Source organism: Schistocerca cancellata, chromosome 7, assembly GCF_023864275.1.
Source record: "Schistocerca cancellata isolate TAMUIC-IGC-003103 chromosome 7, iqSchCanc2.1, whole genome shotgun sequence".
Taxonomy (NCBI): Eukaryota; Metazoa; Arthropoda; class Insecta; order Orthoptera; family Acrididae; genus Schistocerca; species Schistocerca cancellata.
Window position 1 is genome coordinate 405,882,128 of NC_064632.1, and position 7,191 is coordinate 405,889,318.

The 7,191-nt window shown below is 41.6% G+C and overlaps 1 pseudogene; it reads left to right on the forward strand.

Annotated features, from left to right (window-relative positions):
- The first annotated feature begins 6,779 nt into the window (after positions 1-6,779).
- LOC126093173 (5S ribosomal RNA) lies at positions 6,780-6,897 on the forward strand (annotated as a pseudogene).
- The last annotated feature ends 294 nt before the right edge of the window (positions 6,898-7,191 follow it).

Consider the following 7,191-nt stretch of genomic DNA (forward strand, 5'->3'; position numbering starts at 1 on the left):
ATCGCTCATATATAATATGACAGTAGACGCATAAGCTGTCTTATCAGTGAGAGTCCGTGCAACAAAGCTATCTGTGCCTTTTGGCACCATGTTGTATTACTATGTACGGTCAAGACCAAGGTGTGTGGTTTAGGAATGGGCGAATCAGCCCGAAACCGGGAACCACTGCAAGCAATAAATTGTGTATTAATGATATTGAGACGACAAAGTAAAAAAAATATCAAATTTTTCTCAGTACTGTGCAGTATGGGACCTATCATCTCGAAGCACCCCGCTTCGAATCAGCGTATATGTTAGCTGTAGTTTAGTTTGATATTAGAATACCAATACCGCACCAAAAAACTATAAACTTAAAAACCTAAAACACTGCATGCAACATGTAGAAAACATAGGTGAATTTAATTATTTTTCTTCAGTGGCAACTTTTACCACCAGAAACATGGATATACAATATGAAATTTTCTGGCTGGAGTTATAGCAGATAATTCGTCAATTACATTGAAATAAAGTTCTTCAGAGAAAATCCAGGAATTAACAACAAAATTATGTATCGCAGAATGTACGTAGATGATAGACTTTCGCTTTATAAAGGCACAAGAAATGAAATAGATTCTCTGGCTGATGCTCTGTGTGATAGCCATGCTAAATTATCCTTTACGTAGACCACGGAAATGAGAAAAGAATCAACTTCATTGACCTTCCCATCGCTAACATCGCTAACATCAATTGGCTATTTAGAGGAAATCTAACGCAACAGATACCATCATAAATGCTAAATCATGCCATTTGCGTAAACAAAAACGTGCCGGCTTACTCTCTATGATCCACAGATCACTAAAGTTACCCTTATAATGGATTGAAAGAAATTAGTGTTTGTCGCGTCTCCACACCACGCACTTTTTGATTTTATACGCAGTTAATGTCGCATAACATTTTAATTAACTGTATATTGCTTATTGTTGCAAGCACAAAAGATAACATGCAATTCTCACTATTAGTTTCTATGGTTGAAAAACTTCAACTTTGTGCACCTCGAACTACACTACTGGCCATTAAAATTGCTACACCACGAAGATGACGTGCTACAGACGCGAAATTCAACCGCCAGGAAGAAGATGCTGTGATACGCAAATGATTAGATTTTCAGAGCATTCACACAAAGTTGGCGCCGGTGGCGACACCTACAAAGTGCTGACATGAGGAAAGTTTCCAACCGATTTCTCATACACAAACAGCAGTTGGCTGGAGTTGCCTGGTGAAACGTTGTTGTGATGCCTCGTGTAACGAGGAGAAATGCGTACCATCACGTTTCCGACTTTGATGAAGATCGGATTGTAGCCTATCGCGATTCCGGTTTATCTTATCGCGACATTGCTGCTAGCGTTGGTCGAGATCCAATGACTGTTAGTACAATATCGAATCGGTCGGTCCAGGATGGTAAAACGGAACACCGTGCTGGATCCCAACGGCCTCGTATCACTAGCAGTCGAGATGATAGGCATCTTAACCGCATGGCTGGATCGGATCGTGCAGCCACGTCTCGATCCCTGAGTCAACAGATGGGGATGTTTGCAAGACAACAACCATCTGCCCGAACAGTTCGAAGACGTTTGCAGCAGCATGGACTGTCAGCTCGGAGACCATGGCTGCGGTTACACTTGGCGCTGCATCACAGACTGGAGCGCCTGGGATGGAGTACCCGACGACAAACCTGGGTGCACGAATGGCAAAACTTCATTTTTTCTGATGAATCCAGGTTCTGTTTACAGCATCATGACGGTCGCATCCGTGTTTGGCGACATTGCGGTGAACGCACACTGCAAGCGTATATTCGTCATCGCCACATTGGCGTTATCACCCGGCGTGATGGTATGGGGTGCCATTGGTTACACGTCTCGGTCACCTCTTGTTCACAGTGACAGCACTTTGAACAGTGGACGTTACATTTCAGATGTGTTACGACCCGTGGCTCTACCCGTCATTAGATCCCTGCGAAACTCTACATTTCAGCAGGATAATGCACGAGCGCACTTTGCAGGTCATGTACAGGCTTTTCTGGATACAGAAAATGCTCGACTGGTGCCCTGGCCAGCACATTCTCCAGGTCTCTCACCAATTGCAAACGTCTAGTCAATGGTGACAGAGCAACTGGCTCTTCACAATACGCCAGTCACTACTCTTGATGAACTGTGGTATCGTGTTGAAGCTGCATGGGCAGCTGTACCTGTACACGCCATCCAATCTGCGTTTGACTCAATGCCCAGGCGTATCAAGGCCGTTATTACGGCCAGAGGCTGTTCTTCTGAGTACTGATTTCTCAGGATCTATGCACCCAAACTGCGTGAAAATGTATCACATGTCAGTTCTAGTATAATATATTTGTCCAATGAATACCCGTTTATCACCTGCATTTCTTCTTGATGTTGCAATTTTAATGGCCAGTAGTGTATTATATGGGGATACGCACAACACCAAACGATTTCCTCCTGTGAACGTGTGATCTTTACTTTGCAATCTGTTTTCATATAACCCTGATCTGGCCTGTTAGAAATGGAACACGGTATAATTACTGTAACTAATTATGAAATCGAACATGTCCTTCTCTACTATCATCTCTGAAATGCACTGAAAATTACTCTTATTTACACGTACGGAAATTACAGTATGATATGTTCGCTAAACATAGAAGCTGCAGTGAATTTTTTAACATATGAACACTATTGATTGCCACGACTAACACGAGAGCATCAAACAAAAAATGGAATTTGATTTTAATATTGTTATTGGCCAAAACAGGTTTCAGCACAGCAGTCTTTGATATCACACAAGTAAAGCTTTACCACTCTGATTTACGTAAATTATTTACGTCACTGGGGTTGTAATAGCAGTTGCCCATGTCCACCTTAAAATGACATAATAAAATCCACAAATCTCCGCTGCTGTCTGCGGGAAGCTGAAAGAAATAATTTTAATGTACCATTACCTGCCCGCTTAAATGCGGGAAAACTGCTTTCATTCAATTATAATTTGAATTTGCCTCGGCAGCGGCTCCTGCGTTAGCGGCTCAGCTCTGCTTCATGAAAAATTCTAAATGTGCTGAAAACAGCTTTTTTATTCTTCAGCCTCCAATGACGTCTTTCTCGAACAAAGAACAAAAGAAAGCTAACCAAGCATTCAAGCGAGCGTCACAGGGTCTTACAACTTTAACGGCTACAAGAAGACAGAGTAACATTTATGCCTCCACTATTTATAATCAGTTCAGTTCGCTAATAAATATCTCTGTTATTTTTTCAATTATCTTTGTCTGCTTCGATTTCCACACTCGCTGACCACAGACGTTATTTGCAAAATACAGATATATAAATATTGCACAAACTCAAAAATGAAAAATGATTATTTCCTTTTTTACAGACTCTATATAACAGACAACCGTTATTACAGAAATGAAATAATAACAATAATAATAATAATAATACACATAATAATAATAAATAATAATAATAATAAAAATAATACATCAACAGCTTGCCTTACAACATAAACTTATAAAACAACACGTTCCCACATACAAGTATGCACCACAAAACGTACTGGAGAATGATGAATACAAATTATACTGGAACAGAACCATTATAACAGATAAAACAACACTACATAACAAACCTGACATCATACTCACCAATAAAAAGAAGAAATTAACACAACTAATCGAAATATCCATACCAAATACAACAAATATACAAAAGAAAACAGGAGAAAAAATTGAAAAATACATCCAACTGGCTGAGGAAGTCAAGGACATGTGGCATCAGGATAAAGTTGACATTATACCACTTATACTATCAACTACAGGAGTCATACCACACAATATCCACCAGTACATCAATGCAATACAGCTACATCCAAACTTATATATACAGCTACAGAAATCCGTAATTATTGATACATATTCAATCACCCGAAAGTTCCTAAATGCAATATAACATATACCGTACAGTTAAAAGGAAGTCGCGCTTGATCAAGGTCCGCGTCACTTTCCATTTTTGACCAGACATAACATCTGAGAAAAGAAAGAAAAAAAGAATAATAATAATAATAATACAGATATTTTTCACATATATTACCCTGATTTTGCAAAAGTCTTGCCAGGAGACGTCACATGTTCCTAAGCAGACAGCAAGGGAAAATGATTTTCATACAAATGAGGTGGATATCCTATTCAATCCGATAAAACAAGTATCTTCTGACTATTCGACAGCCGTAATACCAAAATTTGTTAAAATGATCTTCATGGGTAAAGTTTCTGATAATTAAGCAGGCTACTTGAAAACAAGGAGGTAACTAGAGCTATTGCCACTAACGATCACTTTCAAAATATACTTCAACACACAACTGGTAATAAAGGTAGCAATTAACTTAACTCTGTTGTCTATAAAATATTTCGTAATGATTTCAACAAACAATATACAAGGCAGACAGATCGCTGTTTCGTCATTCATTTTAAAGACTATTCAACTGGGACCGGTAACAACAAATCACTTTTGGGACAACACTTAAAAGATAATTAACCTTATGAGAGTTCCTTCCTAAACAATCCAAAAAATGTACATAATGCCCCGAAAGGGCACTTAACAGATACCATCGAGGAAATTGAGATTTGCGCTCGTTGTAAAACCAGCCCCTAAGTCTGCTAAACGAGCAACTTGACTTTAGAGTAAAGCACTGTTGCGACCTGTCTGATGAGTTAGTATAAAACTTTGCTCCTCTCTTGTTGTGTTATTTCTCTGAAAAATAAATAAATAAATTTCGTGATGTTGTTCTGGTATTTGGCATACTGATTTCATTTCCATGATTTTACGGTTTTGATTATTTACTCTTTTATGCCTTGAGCTTGTCGAATTTTACCAGTCTCCTCTATCTTCTTATTGTTTTCCTCTGTCAATAACGTTACTGGCATGGGTCAGTGTTTTAAATTCAATTTTCCCTGCACATCAGTTTTTAAACATGTATACACAATGTCACCAGCTCATAGCAGGCCAAGGATGGGTGAATATCGGGGTCTGCCGAGAGCTGTTGGCAAGCGGGCTGCACTCAGGCGTTGTGGGGCAAATTGCGGAGACACTTGACTCAGAAGTAGCTCCAGTTGTCATGTAAGCTGACAACGGTCGGGAGAGCGGTGTGCTGACCACATGGTCCTCCGTATCCGCACCCAATGACGCCTACCACCTGAGAATGACACGGCTGTCGGTTGTTACCGATTGGTCTTCCGAGGCCTGTTTGGACGGAGTTTTGAATATGTGAGGTTTTTCAATTACCTGCCGAATGTCTGGGGATACCTAATGATAGACTGTTGCACCACAATATAAAATTACGTTCTGAACCCGTGACAGGACTGCGTAGGGTCTCTCTCTGTGTCGCGTATTTTTGAAGAAAATCTCACTGTTGAACAAAAATTTTAACACTGCCCATTGTCAGACTGAATGTCTTGTCTGTCACAGAATGGTTCAAATGACTCTGAGCACTATGGGACTTAACTTCTGAGTTCATCAGTCCCCTAGAACTTAGAACTACTGAAACCTAAATAACCTAAGGATATCACACACATCCATGCCCGAGGCAGGATTCGAACCTGCGACGTAGCGGTCGCGCGGTTCCAGACTGTAGCTCCTAGAACCGCTCGGCGACCCCGGCCGGCTATCACAGAATGTTGCTTTTAATTCTTTTTTCACTTTGGTCTTGCAAGTAAGTATTGAATTTCCTTCTATGAAACATTATGTAAAACAGTAAATGCACGAAGTCGATTTCATATGATAGGAACAGATAATGTTTCAAGAAGAAAGGGGGTAATAAACACGTATGAACCAAACTGTTATGATGTCCGTCCACTGCGAGGCTGAATGCCACCTAATGGCTGTGTCGGCATATGACTCACTAACGAAGGTATCTACATTGTGTTCGTTGTCAATTGCGTTACCGGCATGTGCCAATGAACTTATAAATTTAATTTTCCTTGCACATCAGTTATTGAAGATTTACACACAATGTCACCTGCTTATAATTGGCTATGTGGTATGGTATTTTATTAGAAATTGTAACTTCTAAGAAGAGCGGAGACGGACGAGAAATCATGTTAGGGGCGATATGGGCCAGAAATGGGGAAATCCACTGACATGAACGATTTTGAAGGGGCAGATTGTTATGGGTCGGCATTTGAGAACGAGCACCCAGGAGCTGGCGATGCTGGTGCACTGTTCGAATGCGCCTATGGAAATTGATTGAAGGACGATGAAACAAAGTGGGCAACAAGGTGTTGGACGTCCATGCTCAGTCAAAGAACGTGAAGATTACAGGCGTTCCTACTCCGTTAACCAGTCATCTGTTGTAGATTCGACGAAAGAGTACAAGTTGGTGCAGACACAAATGATTCACAGCACACCACTCAGGATACACTGATGAACTTGAGTTCTGCTGCAGACGACCCCTATGTGTTGACACAACATTGTCAATTGCGACTGGAGTAGGATTGTGGATAAATGGAAACATGTTGCATGGTTAGATGAATCGTATTTCTTGTTACACCAGGTAGACAGTCGCGTATGGATATGCTGTCACTCAGGCGAACAGCTGGTCCAAGCATGCACCGCACCACAGATGCAGTCCAATGGGGGGAGGGGGGGGCTATGCTGGGAGACATTAAACATTCACTTGGGCTTGGCTTGCATGGGACCCATGTAAGTGACTGGAGGCATTGTGGTAACTACAGACTATGTGACCATCTTGCCAACGGCCTTGCCGCAGTGGTTACACCAGTTCCCGTCAGATCAACGAAGTTAAGCGCTGTTGGGTTGGGCTAGCACTTGGATGGGTGACCATTCGGTCTTCCGAGTGCTGTTGGCAAGTGGGGTTCACTCGGCCCATGTGAGGCAACCCGAGGAGCTACTTGATTGAGAAGTAGCGGCTCTGGTCTCGGAAACTGACAACAGTGTGCTGACCACATGCCCCTCCATATCCACATCCAGTGATGCCTGTGGGCTGAGGATGACACGGCGGCTGGCGGTACCGTTGGGTCTTTATGGCCTGTTCGGGAGGAGCTTAGTTGAGTTCAGTTTATATGACCATTTTTGAGGACCATCTGCTTCCCTTTGTGCCCCCTGACGTCATGGAATCTTCCAGCAAGATAACTGGCCGTGT